Source organism: Ixodes scapularis, unplaced genomic scaffold, assembly GCF_016920785.2.
Source record: "Ixodes scapularis isolate PalLabHiFi unplaced genomic scaffold, ASM1692078v2 PGA_scaffold9__187_contigs__length_104089568, whole genome shotgun sequence".
NCBI lineage: Eukaryota > Metazoa > Arthropoda > Arachnida > Ixodida > Ixodidae > Ixodes > Ixodes scapularis.
In genome coordinates this window covers 93746777-93767380 of record NW_024609884.1, presented here as the reverse complement: position 1 = coordinate 93767380, position 20604 = coordinate 93746777, and the positions used below count along the sequence as shown (strand labels likewise).

The following is a 20604-nucleotide window of genomic DNA, read 5'->3' as shown; positions in this document are numbered from 1 at the left end:
TGATGAAACAATTGAAAAGGCTTTTGGAGGTAACGACATGGTCTCATTGTGTAATTTATTTAACGAATCTTTTACTCAAAGGGTAACTGATCTTAGAAAAAGGATAAAAGATCAAAGGGGAGGACGAGAGGATTACGACGGTAGTTTGCACTCCGCATACTTACCACAGATGACAGAAATAGACCTTGAAGATGTAATAAAAAATATGTCACTGACAAAACCTGCGGGGATTGATAAAATACGCTTAAGGGATATTCAACATAATTTTTGTAAGCTAAAATTAGTTTTATTAAAAATAATAAATGACAGTTTTTTAACTGGGCATGTCCCGGTAGAGTTAAAAACCGCTATAGTTAGACCGTTACACAAAAATGGCGACAGAAAGGACGTTTCAAATTACAGACCTATTTCTATATTACCAGTTATTGCACAGATTATGGAAAAATGGATATTCAATGTAATGACTGCATATTGTGAAAAGTATGATTTAATACGCTCATCCCAGTACGGATTTCGTAAGAATAAGAGCACTGAACTTTTGCTGCAAGATTTTACAGATTATGTCAGTTTCAGTCTAGACAAGAATCATTTTGCGTTAGCCCTTTTTCTCGATTTGACAAAGGCTTTTGAAACAATCGATCATGAAAAACTTTTGTTAAAGCTAAGAAATATGGTTTTTAGGGGGCCTTTTTATACATTTTTGCAGGATTACATTACAGATAGATATCAACTGGTTAAAATAAGAGACTGTAGAAGTAATGTAATACGAATTAAATCGGGAGTACCACAGGGATCAACAATAGGACCTTTACTGTTTAATATTTACGTAAACCAAATTGGAGCACTATCTCTTGCATCTCGAGTGTATCAATATGCAGATGATACAGCCCTGGTACTAGAACATAGCGATGAAACAAGCGCACTTTCAACTTTTCAGAAAGATATCGAATTATTAATGACATGGTTTTCTAACAATCATATTTTTGTTAATTCTAGTAAAACTAAGTTGATGTGCTTTCATAGTCCGTACAAACATGTTGACTTGTCGACTCCACTGTTTCTTCATTCAGATAGTTGCAAAACTTGTAGCTGCGTACCTTTAGATTATGTTCTAACAACCAAATATTTAGGAATTCATCTGGATGTAAATCTTTTATGGAATGATCATGTAGAATATATCATCAAAAAAATGAGAACCGTATCAGCCTATTTGTACAGGTTACGTAGTGTTTCGAACGTTTCTCTGAGAAAGAGGGTATATAACGCACTGGGTGAGTCTATCCTACGTTATGGAATCTCGCTATACGGAATGTGTTCCAACTATAAAAAATCAAAAATCGATAATATCCTCTATAAAATTGCTTGTAATATCACATATGGGACAATGTACGAAGAAGTAGAGAAAAATAAGAAATTGAATGCAGCGGGAGTGTTAACTACTGAGAGATTGCACTGTTATGTAATTTTAGTGAAACATTACTTCAGGAGTGATTTTAAAATTCCTTTAACAAAGGAACGAATTTTGAGGCGAACAGAAAAGTTCATTCTTCCCAGAATTTATACTAAATATGGAAAGAATGCAAGGTCATACTATGTTCCTTTTTATTTTAATAAGTTACCAGAAGAGCTTCATAACCTGGATTCCCTAAAAAGACTAAAACAAGACCTGAGAGAATGGTGCTGCCTGACGATAGGTGACTGAAATGGACCACGTTTTTCCCTTGTTCTCTTGTCGGGTATAGTTCTCTTTGTTTTGGGTTTGTTTAGTTACATGCAAAAAATGCATGCTTTGTTATAACTATGTAAGCAACCTGTTGGACGCCAGGTCCCGCCAACAAGCATACCCATGCTTTTGCGGGCCGGTCTATGTACTGTGTTGAAAACGGGACAATAAAATATTTATTATTATTATTATTATTACGGAGAAGGAAGGTACGTCTGAGTCAGTGGGACCGGCGGAAGCAACTGGAGGAGAAGAACGCGGGTTTGGAGAATCTTGAGGCGAAGAGGCGATGGCAGCGGGGCAGGGGCGAGGGCGAGGCTAGTTTATGAGGTAAGGGATAAGGTTACAGCTGCGGCGAAGAAGTCGGCTGGCGGGGCTTGCGAGCAGAGTCGACTTGGCTAGTGTTTAACTTTGGGTGGTGGGTAGAGCTGAGGGCGAGAAGAACGGACGGTCGGTTTGAGCGGCGAGGGCTTGTTGGCTCTAGAGAAGTCGGGTTGCGGGGAGAAATTTGGAAGGAAAGAACGAAGCGGGGGCGGCAGAGGGTATGGAAGAATAACAAATGGCTACGGTTAACATATGCTAACAATGTCAAGGTCGTGAGTTCCTTCGAAGAGGGTGCGGATGTGACGGAGTGAAAATTTGAGCTGAAATGGTCTACCATACCCACCACGCAACGCATTAGGAGGCCGGTGTTTTCTGTGTGGCGTCACTCCCGTGACCAAGTTTCCGTGACATCGATATCCAAGCTTTGCACTCCATTCCAAGCTCGGAGAAAGACTTCGGTATACGTGAAAACTGTAAACTATTACGTGAGCGACAAACCGAATACTATGCTTGTTTTATTCTACGATGAGGTTAAATGGCGCCGCCCGCTCAGCCAGGTTAATGACAAAGCTTTCAGCTCTCGAAATTATCTTTGAAAGGAAAGATAGCTGAAAGGCATGCATATTTGTCGCCCTGAAATTGCGTGATTGATGACCTCCACGACAGGACTCGTACATGAAATTTAGCAAGTGCCACCATTCGAACAATGCAAATCGCAAGTTCGTCTGCTTCTAGCACTGGGGTAGCGATGATGTCAGAACGTCGAGCGTTTATTGGCTGATGTCAGTGAACTTGAAGGCATCTAGCACTCTAAAAAGAAAGGTATCACCTTATACCCTTTCGTCCCATATAATGCACCCCAAAACTTTAGTTCGACGTAAAGCGAACTATAGTCGAACAGACGGCCCCAAATTTTACGAGGTACTTGATAACGGTGCGATGTAACTTATTAAATAGATAAAGTACCGTATCAAAGACCACAAAAAGAAAACACCGAAGTTTGGCAGTAGGGCCGAGAAAACCCAATTAATTTTTTGGTAGTAAGTAACATGTGTCTTCACTATTTTAATAAGCTGTTCCACACGGCTATCAAGCCTCTCGAGAAAGTTAGTGCCGTCAGATCGACGTCAGTGCGCTGTACATTGAACTGAAGTGTTGGGGTGTATTATAGGGGACAAAGGGTGTAATAATACGCCCTTTTCTTAGCCTCCTCAGACCCGAGAAAATTCCCACAAACAAAAACCTTTCTTTGGCGGTTTTTATTACTCATTTGGCCACCAAAAATACGACAAAAAATTGTTTTTACTGTATGGTAATGTAAAGTACTATGAAAAGCATGTCCACACCCGTGGACACTGGGTCTCTGTTGACGTATTGCTTCACGCATGAAACTCGAAGAAGCAGTTAATCCCGATCTCGACGCACAGGTAGACATTGCACCGGGAACATCGGTGTCGCGTCTTCATGTTGCAACCAGGCTTGCGGCAACTTGCAGCGTTTGGCAAGTCATCTTTTAGTGGTAAATGTAAGGCATCCTTCTTTCTGAAGCCGTCGGGAGGTAGCTCCTTCGTCCGCTTCCTGGGCACCACGTCGGCGCCATCGTCATCGTCGGAAGCAATGTCGGTAGCCTTCTCAGAAATTAGTGTCTCAGCTATACAGAGCTTAAAATCAAGGTAGTCCATGACACTTCTTTTGGGGAGCCCTTGTGCGAACTTGTCGGACCTGCATTGTAGCCAAGAATTCACACAGGCGAGGTCCGTCATGTGCAACATTGTGCGCATTGTCCAGCGGTTGGTACGGCTCCTTTGGCTGTAGAAGGAAAGCATGCGGTCTGCTAACTCCACTCCCCCCATTTTTTCGTTGCAATGTTTGACTACGGATGGTCGAGGCACGTCCAGGTATTTCTTCTCTTTCTTGCACCACCTTTTGCATGTATCTTTTGGCTCGATACCGAACGCAGCTGACATCATTGCAATGGGCTTCTTGTCGACCCACTTTACGCAAGCCACTGCGTTGTCTGACCTTGTCGTTTGGTCAGCTGTGCCTCGTGGGCTCTTCATCATGTCTTTGTCGCTGACAAGGCTTGCATCTTTTGGGATCCTGTTTTTCATTACTGTCCCTGTGGCGAAGATCTTTTTCTTGAGCAGTTCGTCCACAAGAGAAACGGAGGCGAACCACCGATCGAAGTAGACTGTGCAGCAGGTCGGCACTGTTTGGATTAGAGCAAAGACAGAGTTCCCAGCGACGCCAAGGCCCATGCCAGGGAATGTCTCCCGGCCTTTGTAGATGGCAAAATCGTATATCACTCCATCTTTGCCCGGGAGGACAAAGTTCTTGAGTCCCACAGGATTTGGCTTGTTGAGAACGTATTGCTTCATACCACACCTGCCTGAGAAGGGAATGATCTGCTCGTCAATGCAAAAGCAATTTGGCCTTTCGAGAGCCAGGCATCCTTTGCGGACCATCTCGACAAAGGGAGCAACTTTCCATAGTCTCTCTTTTGCTGTGTCTTCGTCGGAGATGTCCGCTTTCAGCTCACAACAAAGGTTAGACCTTATGAGAAAGAACCGGTCTCAAAACATTGCATCATCGACGATACTAACGGCTAGACCCCTCTTCCAGAAAAACCGGACTCTTGGGTACCCAATTAGTTCCATCATCATGGAGCAGCCAAAAAATTTCTTTACTTCTTCTGTCGTGATCTTTGCGATCACTCCACGCTCCTGGAGTATCCGACGGTTTGTTTTTTCTGCTATCATTTCCAGTAGACCATCTTCAAAGTACTGCCTGAAGTACTGTATAGGTGAGAACTCTGAACGCTCTTCAGAAAATGTGCACCCACCTTCAATGTCTGGCAAATTATTTTCAGGTGGGGATGTGGCTTTTTTCCACAGCACACGTGGCGGATGAACGCTGGGCCCGGAACAACATCAACATCATCACTTCCCGACTGCTCTTCGTCGTGTTCTTCTGTATCGATGTTGTAAGCGTCATCGACATCGTTTTCGTCCTCCGATCCCGAAATATCAGAATTTTCTGCATCACAAATTGATAGTAGGATTTCCTCCGCTGTTTTGTTAGGCAAGTCTGCAATAAAAAGAAAGGTGCGCTCAAATTTGAAGTCAAATTTGATAGATTCCGAAAACACAAACGCGGCGAGCAGACCCCGCAATTCAACCAAAACATATGAATAGCGACCCAGCGTCCATGCTCGTGGACGTTTCAAGAAGAGCTTTGCCAATGACAAACAAGAAGCCACGTCGCACCAAAAATAGTACCCGCAGGTTCCACAAACAATGCAAATACTAATCATACGCTATTTTAGTTCTTTGAAGACATTTGGAAAGACGAAAAGTGTTTCTCACCTCTGCGGCTTCGGTAGAACAAGTTCGCGCCGATCTCCGCCATGTTGTTTTCCTCCCGGAGCATTGTATGCTCACGGCTGTATCAGAGGTGGCGCTACATATGTCCTGTCCTCTGACGTGGACACTCGTTCTCTTCGCTGGGGCGGCCGTAGTTTGCTACAGGAATTCGGAACCAATGTCCACGTACGTGGACGCGGGGTTTGAGGAGGTTAGAGTGCAATCCTTTAAATCAAAGCCAATCAGCGTCGTTTTGAAGTCACCGCAACTCAAACACGATACTAAGAGGGGGGAGGGGGGAGGGGAGGGGGAGAAGTCGTTCCCTCTAAAACTTCTTCGGTCGTGTTTTTGTATTGTTTGAAGAATGTGGGAGCACTCTTGTTCACTGGAAATGGCAAGTTGACTTCAACCATGTGCACCAGCCACACCTCACAAATTAGTGCAAGTTCTGTCATCTCTCTTTAAGGCCCGTTTACACACATGCGTCCGTAGCGACCGGAACGACCGGAACAACCGAAACGACCGTTGCAAGGGTCTGCAACCGTCAGTTGCCATAGCGACGGAGGGACGCACGCACGTGTCGTTCATGACGCAAGGAGTAGGAGCTAGCCCAACTTTCCCCGCTGCGTTGGAAACAACCGAAATGAGCGCAACGACAGACCAATCACACGTCGAAGAGAATGGGTCGCGCGCGTTGCATGCCGGTCGCGGGCCGGCTCCTTCTATTTGCAAACATGGCGTCGGTGATGATCGTCGACGTGGACGGCGTGGTGAAAGCTCATCGTTCCGCGTAAAAGCGCTATCCTTGACTGTGAATTTTCGTCGTGTGTCGTTAGATAACCCAGCACGTACTAGAAGGGAAGATCCACCTACTCGTGCGGCGATGTGGTGGCGGCACTCTCAATTTGACAGCAGAAACGCCCGTGCCGTCGTGTTTCTTTACTTCGACTACAGTTAGTGCTTTCTAAACATTTGTGTCCTGGAACATCGCTCGGATTTCTTGTTTGGCGCATTTCATGCGTGTGCTCAAGTTCAAGGTATTACTGGCGCGTACCGTATAAAGGATGCGAATTTTCACGCGTTTACATCACCGGAGAAAAGTGATTAGTGTTAACAATCCTGTACGCTCGCAACGTCTACCTGACCACTAAATCATATTTCTACGTTGCTATATCGCTGATAAGATCACATCGTCTTTTATAATCGTAGAAAAGGCGTGTGGCGAGATTTGTACTATCGGCAAAGTCGTGTATTAGAGCCGTGATCGTCAAAGACGGCGTATTCAATCTTTTTCTTTTTTCATCCATTGTACCCGGCCAGCCCATCATGAAAAAAACATATTAATAAAGCTTTAGGCTATAGAAAACTGTCTGTCTATATTCTCTTACGGCATTGAGTGACAGTGCGTCCTCGTTTTAGAGGCACCGATGTAACAGCTGACGGCGGCGTAGAAGTGGTCGCCGTGCTGCCGATCCGCTGCGCTTGTTGCCGCGGTTGCAGGTGGTGTACGCGCGGCGCAGAGCGGTCGTTCCGGTCGCTCCGGTAGCAACGGACGCATCGCGCTCGTTGTACATGTCTGAACCAGCCTTTAGAGGAAAGTGTTAGCCGTCACTTTGATGTCTTTTTAATGTAGACGGCACCATGTGACATGGTGGCGACATAATATCCTGGGCTCCGTCCGCCGCGGATTTTATGGTCGCCCCCGCTGCCTAAATGATTGTCCCCCCACCTTTCCCCGGCTAGAGTCCTAGAACCAATGTTTGGGACCGCCTCTGCCACAACTCCTGCGCACGATACAGACAACTTGCTCCTTGGACTCTCCACCCTGGACGCAGGCGCGTTTATTGAGGCACCCTACAATGGCCGGACACGCAGCGCCAAGGGGTGGCCACTTGTTGAAACACGCTGCGCGTCAGTTTCAACGACCGGCCACCCCATGGTGCTGCGTGTCCGTTGACGGTAAAGTGCCTTCATACCTTCATACACACTATGGTGCCTGGATCGCGTCTTTGACTGGTGTGTTTAGCGTCCTATCCCGCCCATACATCAAAAGTGGTCCCGATGTGGCAACAAATGACGCGAGTGTCATGCTGTTGCCTGTCGCGATCCTGGCGGTTGGCCGTAGAAATGCTGGCGAAAAGCACGAGCGAATGCGAGTGTCGCTGTCGTCACGGCGTCGCTTTAGACGTCCCAACTCCGGCTGCTAGAGCTTCCGTGAACTGTCACAGTGGAAAGCGACCTGCAGCAGAACAGGCATCTGCTACATACACCACAGCTGTTGGGACGCCGCCAGGGTCGCGACCGGCGACAACATGACACTTTTATGACGTCATCAGGCGGAAATCGAGGGACCACTTTTTTGGCCGCGGTAAACACACCAGTCGGAGACGCGTTCCAGGTACCATAATACACACTGATCTCAATGACAATTGCTGGATCGCGCTTGCCGCTCTCGCAAGTGAAGCCACCGGACTTCACTCGATTGGGATACGATTTGCCGTTTTTGCTAGCCTTTGCTGCGGTTTTCCAGCGTGCTGTGGACAGGTTTTCTACTCGTTCGTCGTCATTCGCCGAAGAAGTTTTTTGAAGACTCTGTGTATTGTTGAGACTTGCCGTCGTGAACACGTGGAAAATTTTACGAAAGTGCAGTGTCGCAGGAAAAAGGCACAACGCATCGAAAGGAAAGGCTGGCGGCGTGTTCAAAGCTTCCGTGGCACGCCGAAGTGCCGTGTCTCTGTGCCTTCGCACGCTTGGATACCGACCAAGAATCGACGCCGTGTGGATGTGTTTTGCGAGTGCAATGTGCGTGAAGCCGTATCAAAAGGTACAACTCGTCGAAAACAAGTGTCGCCGGTGTCACGGCGTGATCAAAGCTTCCTTGGCACGCCGAGTGATGCATCTTTGTGCCTTCGCACGCTTGGATACCGGTCAAGAATTGACGCCGCGCCAAAGTTCTGAACGCGTGTCGCGCGTAGAAGCCTTTAGATCATTTATATATATCGACCACGGAGTTCTGGATCGTCCAGCTGTTCCGGTGAGTTGCTATCAATAAAAGGGAGAGATCTGTACGTGTTCTTATGTACTATATTAACCATGGCTATGTCCCAAATCTACTCTAATAGATTCCGTGGGAGCACGAATAGGGCAACGTTGTGGAGCCAGGGGGGTTTTCGAAAGCAAAAGTACAAGACGGCGAGAATGTAAATCTTTGAAGCGCGGCCGATATGGTCGTGTGCAACCTGCTGACCAATTACAATTAGGCGAGCCGCGCTCAAACGTCAAGTGCTATTAAGTAGGTTGATAATAAGCCAGCACTGATCAGTGATGAGGAGCTGTTGCGCACGGTATTGTGTAAATCGTCTAAGGACGAAAAAAAGACGTACCTTCCCCCATCTTCCGTCGCTAGTGGACGCTGGATTAAGCTCGTTCCTAAACCGCGAGGGGAAAAGACGCTGATCCAGAGGCACGAACAGCTTCACGCACATTGCACTCGCTAGACACATACACACGGCGTCGGTTCTTGGTCGGTATCCAAGCGTGCGAAGGCACAGAGACACGGCACTTCGGCGTGCCAAGGAAGCTTTGAACACGCCGCCAGCCCTTCCTTTCGACGCGTTGTGCCTTTTTCCTGCGACACTGCACTTTCGTAAAATTTTCCACGTGTTCACAACGGCAAGTCTCAACAATACACAGAGTCTTCAAAAAACTTCTTCGGCGAATGACGACGAACGAGTAGAAAACGTGTCCACAGCACGCTGGAAAACCGCAGCAAAGGCTAGCAAAAACGGCAAATCGTATCCCAAGCGAGTGAAGTCCGGTGGCTTCACTTGCGCTGCAGCGAACAAGCGGGGAAGCGCGATCCAGCAATTGTCATAGAGATCAGTGTTCATACACACCAACGAGGTTGATACACACACGCGCCTTTTCGTGAATGGTGACCTCTCAGCCATTTTTTCGTCTAATCGTTTTTTTTTAAATTTTGAAGTGAGCGCAATCCGGGTGTCACTCAGCTCGAGCGCGTAGCTTTGGATGATGCATAGATGCCATTTTACCGCCCAAGTCACGCACCCAGCGCGCGAGAGCGTCACGCGCTGGCACTTTGAGGGCAACAATGGATGTCTTCACCCTGAGACAGACACACATGTAGGCACCCTAGTCGACGGGAGCCAGAGTTGCGCGTTCATCCCCGTAGCGCCGTCTTTCCCGCACAGCATGTTGATCCCGCTTATTACGTGACTGAATTGGCGAATAGCGGCGCCGCGCGTTCGAGGCGCACGGCGCGTTCAAAAGCAGGGGAGCGTACGCCGGGGCACGCGCGACGTCTACTCTCTTGCACGGCACTTGATCCGGTTCCTCACGTGATCGGATCTCGGCGAATAGCGGGGCGGCGCCGCGTGGAAAACGGACGCGCAAATCTGGCTCCCGTAGGGAGCCTATCCAGGAACTCTAGTCGACGCTGTCGACGCAAATACGCTGCAGAGGAAATAAGAGAGTGGAAGAATGATGTACATGCTTTCGCATTCACAACTCATAAGAAGTGCTTAGGTGTACTTCGAGCCTTTTCTGTGACATTATATGTCGATGCATTGCAGAAATATAATAGTTGGATTTTTGGCTTGTGCGAGCTCGGGTGCGGAGACAAGACGGTGCCGTAGCCAAAGAAAGCTTGCCCCAACGGTACTATGCACGTAAGTCACAAGAAAATGTTCCCGCTGCCTTCGCGCTTTTTTGTTGTTGTTATTTTGTGAGTATTAGTTATATGACAGATGCCCTGTTTTATATATTTTTCAAAAAGTTACTTATCTTTGAATTTTGCTTTACTAAGGCCATTACACAATTCTGTTGTTTTGTAATAGGACAAAAGGTACTTATTGGCTCTCTATTTATTCTGTGCAGAGCTAGTACATGAACCATTTTTTTTACATTTGCAAGACCATGCGTCCTTCCATCGAATCCCCTTGGAAAGACGTAGTCAGTAATCTTTTTTATGTATATTCAGTTGATCAGATATTTTCTTATATCCAGTCTGCTCACAGTACATAGCACAAAATACTTTTAACGTGCAACAATTGCATTACGTTGTTGACAATTGCTTTATGAAATCGATAACACGTCTTATATTGTGCCCAACTCCACATGATCATGTCGACTACTAAAGAGGCTGGTAGGAACAGAAAACTAACGATCCAGCTACAATTACTAAAGCCTCCTAGTGTTGCGTTTAGGCAAACTTCCATCTCGACCATGACTGGTAGACATAGATGCGGACGCAATGGCCACGTGCGATTCCGTCCGTCCTTTAGCCTGGTGATGAGGCCAATTTCTGGTTAATATTTAAGACCGGTCCTGCCAGTTGGTTTGCTGCAATAAATATTAGAATATCAAAATATAATTTCGAAAGCATTAACTGCCCCATGGAACGAAGCCGGTGTTGTCTGATGTCTGTAGCAGCGAGAAACGGCACCTAAATTGCCATTGGCTGAGCCTGAAGCTGAGCATTGAAAAAAAAAAAAATACAAAGCAGAGCACAGCAACGCAGATGCCTCGTCACGGAAACCGGCGGGTCGCTCAAGGTGAAATGGGACGCGCCTCACAAATAAAACACAAAGAAAAACACAGCAACGCATATTCAGCGTCACGGAAGCCGTGGAGCCGGCGGAGGTTCCGCGCCTGTGCAGTGGGGGAGCGTGACGTCACCGCCGGAGTGCCGTCTGACAAATGAAGACGTGGCGCGGTGCTTGTAGGAATGCACTTCGTGTAGGAATGCTTATGCATTCCTACACGCGAGCAGTCTGAACTGTCTTCGCTTAATTTTATTACATAATAATATAAGTAGTAAAGGTGGTTGTATATTTATCAGAAATAGGAGCATGAATAAAAGCAAGAGAATTAACAGTCGTAGCAACATTAGCGAAAGTAGCATATAGTAATATCAACATATAAAATGCTTGGAACGATAGGGAAGAAATTATCTAGGGACACAATACATAGAGTGCAGTTTTTACGAATGTGCTTTTCGTGTTCTGTTACGTTTTTCATTCTTTCTCAAGACTTTATACTAAACCAACGCGCTCACCCCTAAAGGAACAACATTAGGTTGTGACGTTTTTCTTTTTACACAAACGTACCGGCACTTGTGCTATGTTGGTGTACTTAAACGCAATGCCACTGATCATGAAGCGCCTTTGCCGCTGTCTAGTTTCGACGATACCGTATGGACTTTTTCTTCCAACTTCCCCCTCGCCAAACATAATGACGTAGTGACTGGTGTCGTATCGCTGTCGTAGTCGAGGGAATATATTTAATAACTGTATTCAAATGCAGCTCCTAGATTGCACACGAGTACTGCGGGAGCACACGGCTTGGTCTCATGACAGTCAATGCTTTGAGAAGTATTCGGGTGGTGATTGGAGTCAAATCTCTGCAGCGACGGGCACAGCCGACCCCTAACAGCGACCGTAGCTTAGCATGTGCGATGTGCTTGCCAACCCCAATGCGCGGCTGTGATGAATTTCGGGCGGCATATAATCGGCACCATGCAAAGCCGTATATCGAGAGAGCTTGGCCGTTCATTGGTTTGCATAGGAGAGCACCTCGGTGCCAACCACAGGTCACGAAAGAGTCCCTATCGGTGATCATGAGCTTTCAAAATGCGACTCGACTAATTTAAGCCGTTTTACGTCGCTCGAGCGAGAAGGTGTAACTCCTAGTGACTGAAAACTTGGCGCATGTGAGGTTGTCGTCATGTCCATATTCAATGGTAGGATAAACGAACGTGCGTTCCAAACCAGGGCGGACTCGCTAGATAGACCGTCTCAGCTAAGACTGGGGGAAAAAAAGCACTGCCAAAGCCAGCGCACGAGCCCAGCGGGACCGTCTCAACCCGAGCCGAGCAAACCGCGTCTCAACACGCTCGCGCGCTCCACCCTTTGCACTGCTTTAATAATCAATCAATCAATCAATCAATGTTTTTATTCGTGCCCGGGAACAACCTTGCGGTCTTGGTACAGGTGCACTGTGTTAACATGTAAGGCAGAACAGGGTATAAAGCAATAGTACGGACAACACAAACAACGGACAAGCCCTAGAAAAATACTCTTAAAAATTATAAAAAGTAAACACAAAGTCACAACACACGATAAGCTTAATGGTACTACCGCCAACACCAATTGCTAGAAAGAAAGAAAAAAAATGCATTAAAAGTGGGGAATTTCGGCGTGAACGCCGCAAGTTAGTGCATACAGTTCAAATTTAAGTGATGGCCTTTAACGTTTTTACAAACTGCAGCGTGTTATTGTTAAATATGTCGAGTGTTTCAGAAAAAGAAGAATTATAAGTATGCCCAAGTCTGGACACAGGATCGTGGAGGTTGAGTAGACGCCTGTTGCAGAAGGACGCATTTTAAAAATAATAATAATAATAATAATAATAATAATAATAATAATAATAATAATAATAATACTACTACTACTACTAATAATAATACTAATAATAATAATAATAATAATAATAATAATAATAAAATTTATTCAGTAGCACAAGTATAGCCAGTTGAGTATCGGGTCCGATCAAAGCCATCAGGGACTTGTGGGACCAGACCCTTCACTGGAAAATACAAAAAAGGAAGTTTGCACGGAATAACATCACGTGCAGGAAAAAAAAAAGCAAATAACATACAGATGATTCACTTGACAGGATGTAGTCGGAATGCTTGTGTCAGTGGCTTGGGTGAAGCTGTGAAGATGAAACTATAGCAAACGTTGTCTTGATCACTGTGTCAATTACAATCATTAAAGTCATAAAAGTAAAAAAAAAAAAAAACACTCAGGCATGAGTATTTTTAAACACTGTAAGAGTACATTCGAAGACAGTTCTTGAATTCATGAGTCTTTCTCTCAAATATTTCATATGTTAGTAAGAGAAAAAAAAAAAAAACACTTATTACTAGAAAGAAAATCATTCAGTCAACGGGTCGAAGACGAAAAAACTTCACGCAATAAATGCAGTCGTCATTTGACATGTCCAGCGATTACCACAAAAAGCACGTACAGCACCATACAACAAAAGAAAAGGAAAATAACATGGGAAAAAATCACTATCTAGCCACATCTAGCCACATGGGAAAAAATCACTATCTAGCCAATAATAATAATAATAATAATAATAATAATAATAATAATAATAATAATAATAATAATAATAATAATAATAATAATAATAATAATAATAATAATAATAATAATAATTTTATTGTCAACGCTGAGGTACAAATGTTTTTACGGGCCCGTCAAAGCCTATGATGGCTTGTGCGACGGGGCCCTGCAAGTCACCAAGTGCGAGCGAACACAAAAGAGCTGGAAATATAATCAACAAAAGGTACTAAACAGACACATACACGCAAACTCAACTCAGCTGCACTAAAGGCTGATTTAAAGCCTGCCTGGTTATCCCCCTCCCCCCCCTCCCCCTCCCCCCCCCCCCTCCCCCCCCAAAAAAAAAAGAAAAAAAAAAGAACAAAACAAACAAACAAAAAGTAAAAAGAAAACGTAAATTTAAGACCGTTTACACTGCGTCCGACATATAAGCGCGGAGCCATGTCTTAACTTTCGTCTTGGAATCTAAGGAAAATACACAATCGGGTAGCCGATTGAAGGTGTCGGGAACGTAGTAGTCTCGCGTTTTCATTCCGTATCTCGTGAAACAGCGAGGTTTCTCAAATCTGATCGACTGTCTAAGAATACGAGACGACACATGTGGGATCTTGTAGCTGTCTGTCCAAAAATACCGAAGAACTACTGTTTGTTGATACAGAGAAAAAAAATTTGGCATCTCTAGATCGGCGAAGAGATTCGTGCTGTTTGAATACCTTGAATTGTACGCGACATTTTTTAAAAGACACTTCAAAACACTGTTTACCTTCTCGTGCCAGAGCCCTGCACTGTGCGCGAACACTGTCACACCGTACCTTACCACACTGTACGCCAGGGCATAGACGAGGATTTTTCTAACGTGGAAAGGAACAAAAACTCTAATATTGTATAACAAACAAGCTACGTTCCGTAAGACACGACATATGTAGGCTAACTGCTTGTTCCAGGACATGTCGCTTTCAAAAATAATACCCATGTACTTTGTGCTGCCTACCCATCGAACAGGAACACCACTGCCAGATACGCCGTCGACCCCGCGTAGGTAGAAAGGCTTCTCTATGAAACCATGTTTTAGCGGATTGCGGAAACAGATTAACTGAGTTTTGACTGGATTGACTTTTAAAAGATTGGAGGCGTACCAGTCCACCACTCTACTGGCATTAGTTTGCAAATTACTACATGCACTGTCGAAATTCACATGTCTGGAAATCAGCAGAGTGTCGTCGGCATATTGATAACATGTACAACCCGAAATGACAGAGATAAGGTCGTTGACATAAATATTAAACAGCAGCGGGGATAACACAGAGCCTTGAGGAACCCCCGCTCGTAGATAATAAACGGAGCTCGTTTCATTGCCCACTTGAACTTGTTGTGATCGATTTTGATAAATAATTTGCCAGAATTGCAAAAAAAGGCCCGCGAAACCCGATCTTAAACAATTTACGCAGCAATATATCATGGTTGACGGTGTCGAAGGCTTTTGCAACGTCTAGGAACAGCGCACAGGAAAACATATTGTCATCAAACGCGGAGTTCAAAAAATCGGCAACGTCATCTAGTAACAATTGCGTGCCCTTTCCAGGCACGAAACCGTACTGCGAGGCTGACATTATGGGGTGGTGGTCCAGAAAACTATTCATTACCACAAACAGATGCTTTTTCAACAAGAGTTCTAGAACAGGCAAAATGGATATGGGGCGGTAGTTTTCTATTGCTTTTGATTGACCCCCCTTGAAAATCGGTCTAACAATAGCCAATTTCAACGCTTCGGGAATCGAACCTGTTTGAATGAAACCGTTGAGCATATAAAGCAGCACATGTTTTAACGAATCAAAGTTCCTTTGTAGAAACCCAACGGTAATTCCGTCAGCGCCTGGTGATCTGGTCCACTTCATACTGAACACGGCAGAACGCAAACCCTCTTCATCAATCTCATAGAGAAAAGCGGACGCACAATTCTGACCCTTCAAGGTTAATTCCGGCATGCTCCCACTGAGTGCTTGCTTGGATGACGCAGCAAAAAAGGTGTTAAATTTTTCCACCGTCCCCTTCGTATCTGCACCAAAGTTCTTAACTATGACGTCATCAAGGGAGCGCTGACGGAGGCACCCTCGAAGACCGTTTGCAAGGGACCAGGTTCTCGCGATATTAAAACGATTTTTCGAAAATTCTTTTTGGAAGTAGATCCTTTTAGCAGAGCGAACAAGGGCATTAACCTTGTTTCTGGTTGCACGAAAGACTCCACGCAGTTGAACATTTGCAGGTGATCGTCTACAACGCGCCCATAACTTATCTTTCTCCGCGATTGCAGACAAAATATCTGCGCTTAACCAAACGCAATCTGGCTTACGTTTTTTCACTACAATGTTTCGCCGTGCCTTTGACTTGAAAGAGTCGTGGAGAGCAACAAATTTATGGTAAACATCAGAATACGACACTGTTTTGAGAAACGAGCTCCAATCATAAGATGACGCCAGTGAGTCCATAGTTTGTCTATCGAAAATTTCTAAAGTTTGTTGACTGATGTTGGTACATCCTGACGCGCGCTGCCAAACCATTTGGCATCCGACAAAAAAGTGGTCAGCCAGCTTTTGCAGAATTACTGCCGACCTCACAGTTGTGTCTAGAGTCCTAACCAGAATGTGGTCGATACACGAAGATACCAGCCTTCCAGCCATAAATTCCTCCCTCGTTGGTGAACTAATAGTACTTTCAATACCCGCACTAGCAAGTGTATTAAGGTAGTCACAAACCTCAGACTTGTCATCTTTCAGCAAATCTATGTTGATATCCCCTACGATGAAAAGTAACCCCTGACTGTAACTCGCGGCTAGGATCTCAGAGAGTTCCTGAAAAAATTGCCTGACGCTTTTGGACGGGGCCTGTAACAGGCTAAGAGAGAAAGGGAGTGACAGGAGTTCTCAATTAAAAAAAAAATACATTCTACGTAATTGAAAGCCACTTCCTGTCTCGAAACGAGCCATTCCCTTTTTACGTAAACTACGAGCCCCCCTCCAGTGGAATACTGCCGAGAGAACCAAAAAGAATTGTACCCAGACAACTGAAAAAGATCCCACAGTGCTTCTGGAACGTTTGATTCAGAAACGACAAATACGTCTATACGAGACGAAACTTCATTTACCAAAACTTTAAACTGTTCCCAGTACTTCCTCAGACTTCTAATATTAACGTGAACAACTGAAAATGATTGAAAAGGTGTTACGAGTAACTGCTGAAACTCTTTGAAATCCTTACACCTATTAAAGGTCACTGCCATAGTCTAGCGTATTTTTTCCAGATCTTGAACATTGGTTACACGGACAATGTCCATGCCTTCCGCCTTCTTTGCGTAGATTTTTCCCGACTTAACCCAGACGAACTTGAAACCCATATCCTTTCCTCTTACTCTCGCCTTCCAGAACAGTTCCCTGCAGACCCTGGACAGGTGCTCGTTAAAAAATACACTCGAGAGTGCATCCGACTTAGGCAGTTTTCGCAGGCGACTACGGTAGCTCATCCACTTTTCTCTCACGTCGCACGACGCAAACGTAACTAGAATTGGGGCAGCGGTACCCCTCTTCGACGGGAGACGAGAGAGTTCATTAAAATCACTTTGCTGGGGGACCGGTAGTTCAAGTTTTGTGGCAATGTTAATGAGCAACAAACACAGATCCTCATTCTGGCCGTACGGTACGCCATGGATTTCCAAAGTAGACTTATTCACAAATGTCTGCATGTCGCTTAGATCACTCTGAAGTTGCGTAATAGTGTGCGACTGCTCGCCGACTATCCCCTTCACATTCGCCAGCTCACTTTCTAGGTTCCCCGTCCTTTCTTCGTTACCCTTGACCATGTCCAAAAGTGTATCGTACTGACCAGAACAGAATTCGACTGAGGCCTGTAGGTCACCTACTTGACCTTTAAGTTCTTCTAAGGCAGGTTTAAGAGACAGTAGTTCATCGACCTTGGCCGGGAGTGGGAGCAATCTGTCTACACTGGTTTTGATAGAAAGCAACATGTCAAGTTTGTTGTTTACCTCGTCCAGAGTTGCCGAGCAGCAAGTCGGAAGCTGCGAGTCTTCCAGACTGCTTGCGAGACCAGAACGAGAGTCTTTACGGCGGCATGTTTTGCATTGCCAGTTAAAACGTTTTTGGCCCATAGATTTAAAAGTGCTGTCTGAAATTCCCGCACAAGCTCCCAGATGATAAGAATTACTACATTCGACACACGTTATGTATTTCCCATCAGCGGGAACGGCCTCTAAGCACTCTATGCAGTCCATAGTGACCCGTGAGTGGCAAAATACAAGGAAATGTTTAAAAGACGACAGTCTCACCCGTGACGAGGTCGAAAGCACTCGCCGGTTAAAACTTGTTGTCGGCCATGAAGACGGCCGTCACATCCTGTGCATCTGAACACGTACACGTCAGTTTGAGTTCGCGGATATTGTGGCGTGGTGACGCTTTTCTTGGGAGCACTGGGAGGGCGGTGTGCACACTGAAGAACGTCCAAGGAAGCACCTCCGTAGCTTGTCCTGAGGCCTCCGGTGACTACGCTGGTGGGCGTCTCCCGCGATGTTCTTGAGCGATTCCCGCGTCCGGATCGAGCTGTCGTAGTCCACGGTGCGGCGAGGGCTCGGAGCAAAAACGGGCGGCGTGACGAAAAGCGGAGCACTTATTATTATAATAAAAATAATAATAATAATAATAATAATAATAATAATAATAATAATAATAACTTATTGGAATGTGTTTAGTTTTGAAAAGGTGTTACGGGTCCGTCAAAGCCTGTGATGGCTTGTGGGACTTAAACCCCGCAATTGAATTAAGTAAGCACAATATGATGACAGATAGTCATGGCATTAATGATGAACACCTAGTTCCAAAAAAATGAAGAAGTCGCACAAAATATCTAAATTACACAAGATAAACGTGCGAAACCGCACACAACACATTGAAAGAAAGACGGCAAAGACAAAAAACAAATACACACAAATGTCATCAAAACATAAATTGAAAAAAAAAACTGCGAAGTTTTGAACAGTACACTGGATTGAAAGCTTGTTTGTCTTGCTGAGAGAAAGTTCTTGTAGGCATAGCACAACTTAGCATAGCAGAAAACTTGCTGTAACCGCTACGAGCACGACACACGTCAGATACAAAAAAGATGTATCATACAAACATTCATAGCCGAAGTAGTCCAGCAATTGGCCTCGAGATCGACCTAGAGGTGGCGCTACGGTAGCGCTATCATCACCATCAAAGAGGGGATAGGAGTACGGCCAACCGGCGGAAACATCGAGCGACTTCCGGTCAGCTATTTGAGCGCCATCTCTTATCCGTTGGAATTCTATTAAGTTCTTCCGGTTTACGCCGGAAAGTTCATTTAATAGGATGAGATACATATTATTGTTGCTGCTTACAGATTTAAAAAAAAATATCCTGGTAAGATGAAACAAATATTTTGGTTAGCTAAAGTTTCGCCCTCATACTTTGCTCTCATTGGCAAGTAGTTTTTTGTATTTTGACCGTTGAGAACGGTTGCGCGTCGGCTGCCGCGCTCGCGGATGCGTCGGCTGTTCGACGGCGCCTGTGCCAGCGGTGTGGTGGTGGTTTTCGTTTGCGGCAGCGGGCAGTGGCGTTGACCTATTGGTTATCGGTCTATTTCTTCTACCAGTACATCGAGCAAACGAAACTTTGTTTATTGCTCGACTCGGTGGTGCTCTAATTCCAGTGGCAACAGCTCTGCCAAGTTCTTTGGGTTTCCGATCGAGTGACGAAAGGTAGAGACGGGCAGCTATACTTTTGGTTATTGGGGAGGAGGACAGACCGTTACGCCCCAAGCGGTTAACTTGTCAACTACACGGATGGGGACAACAAATACAATGATTCAGCGCTCGGCCGACATAACCGAACGCGGCGTCAGCGTTCGACTGGAGTTCGTGTTCTCCGGTGAGGGGGAGGAGGGGCTCTTTTGTTTCCACGACGGCCTGCATGAACAATGCAGCATGCACGATCCCAGCTTAGCACAAAAGCCGAAGTGGGTCAAGCTCGCATTCTCAGAAGATAGATCCGGCACTTAACGTCGTAATTATAATGCAATTAAATGCAAAGGTGCAAGCGAGCTGGACAAGAATGACGAAAATAATCCCTGGAGAAGGGGAACGAGAGGGACAAAGGACAAACACAAATCTCCAAACACAGCTAGGTGACTGGTGTGCGACCGAAAAAATCCGCCTGGTCCGCGTATCGAACCCGGGACCTCTCCATTACAGGTGGAGCGCTCTACCAATTAAGCTAACCAGGGGTTAGACATCAGTAGAGCAAACGGGTTTTATCAGCCGCCACCAGTCTAACACCAACAAGGGTGAAGCTTGCAATTTAAGGTTATAATTATAATGCAATTAAATGCAAAGTTGCAAGCGAGCTGGACAAGAATGACGAAAATAATCCCTGGAGAAGGGGAACGAGAAGGACAAAGGACAAACACAAATCTCCAAACACAGCTAGGTGACTGGTGTGCGACCGAAAAAATCCGCCTGGTCCGGGTATCGAACCCGCGACCTCTCCATTACAGGCGGAGCGCTCTACCAATTAAGCTAACCAGGGGTTAGACATCAGTAGAGCAAACGGGTTTTATCAGCCGCCACCAGTCTAACACCAACAAGGGTGAAGCTTGCAATTTAAGGTTATAATTATAATGCAATTAAATGCAAAGGTGCAAGCGAGCTGGACAAGAATGACGAAAATAATCCCTGGAGAAGGGGAACGAGAAGGACAAAGGACAAACACAAATCTCCAAACACAGCGAGGTGACTGGTGTGCGACCGAAAAAATCCGCCTGGTCCGGGTATCGAACCCGCGACCTCTCCATTACAGGCGGAGCGCTCTACCAATTGAGCTAACCAGGGGTTACACATCAGTAGAGCAAACGGGTTTTATCAGCCGCCACCAGTCTAACACCAACAAGGATGAAGCTTGCAATTTAAGGTTATAATTATAATGCAATTAATGCAAAGGTGCAAGCGAGCTGGACAAGAATG

At 45.4% G+C, this 20604-nt stretch overlaps 1 pseudogene; it reads left to right on the top strand.

Moving 5' to 3' along the window:
* Nucleotides 1-20604, top strand: part of LOC120846481 — a 95552-nt pseudogene that overhangs the window by 9357 nt on the left and 65591 nt on the right.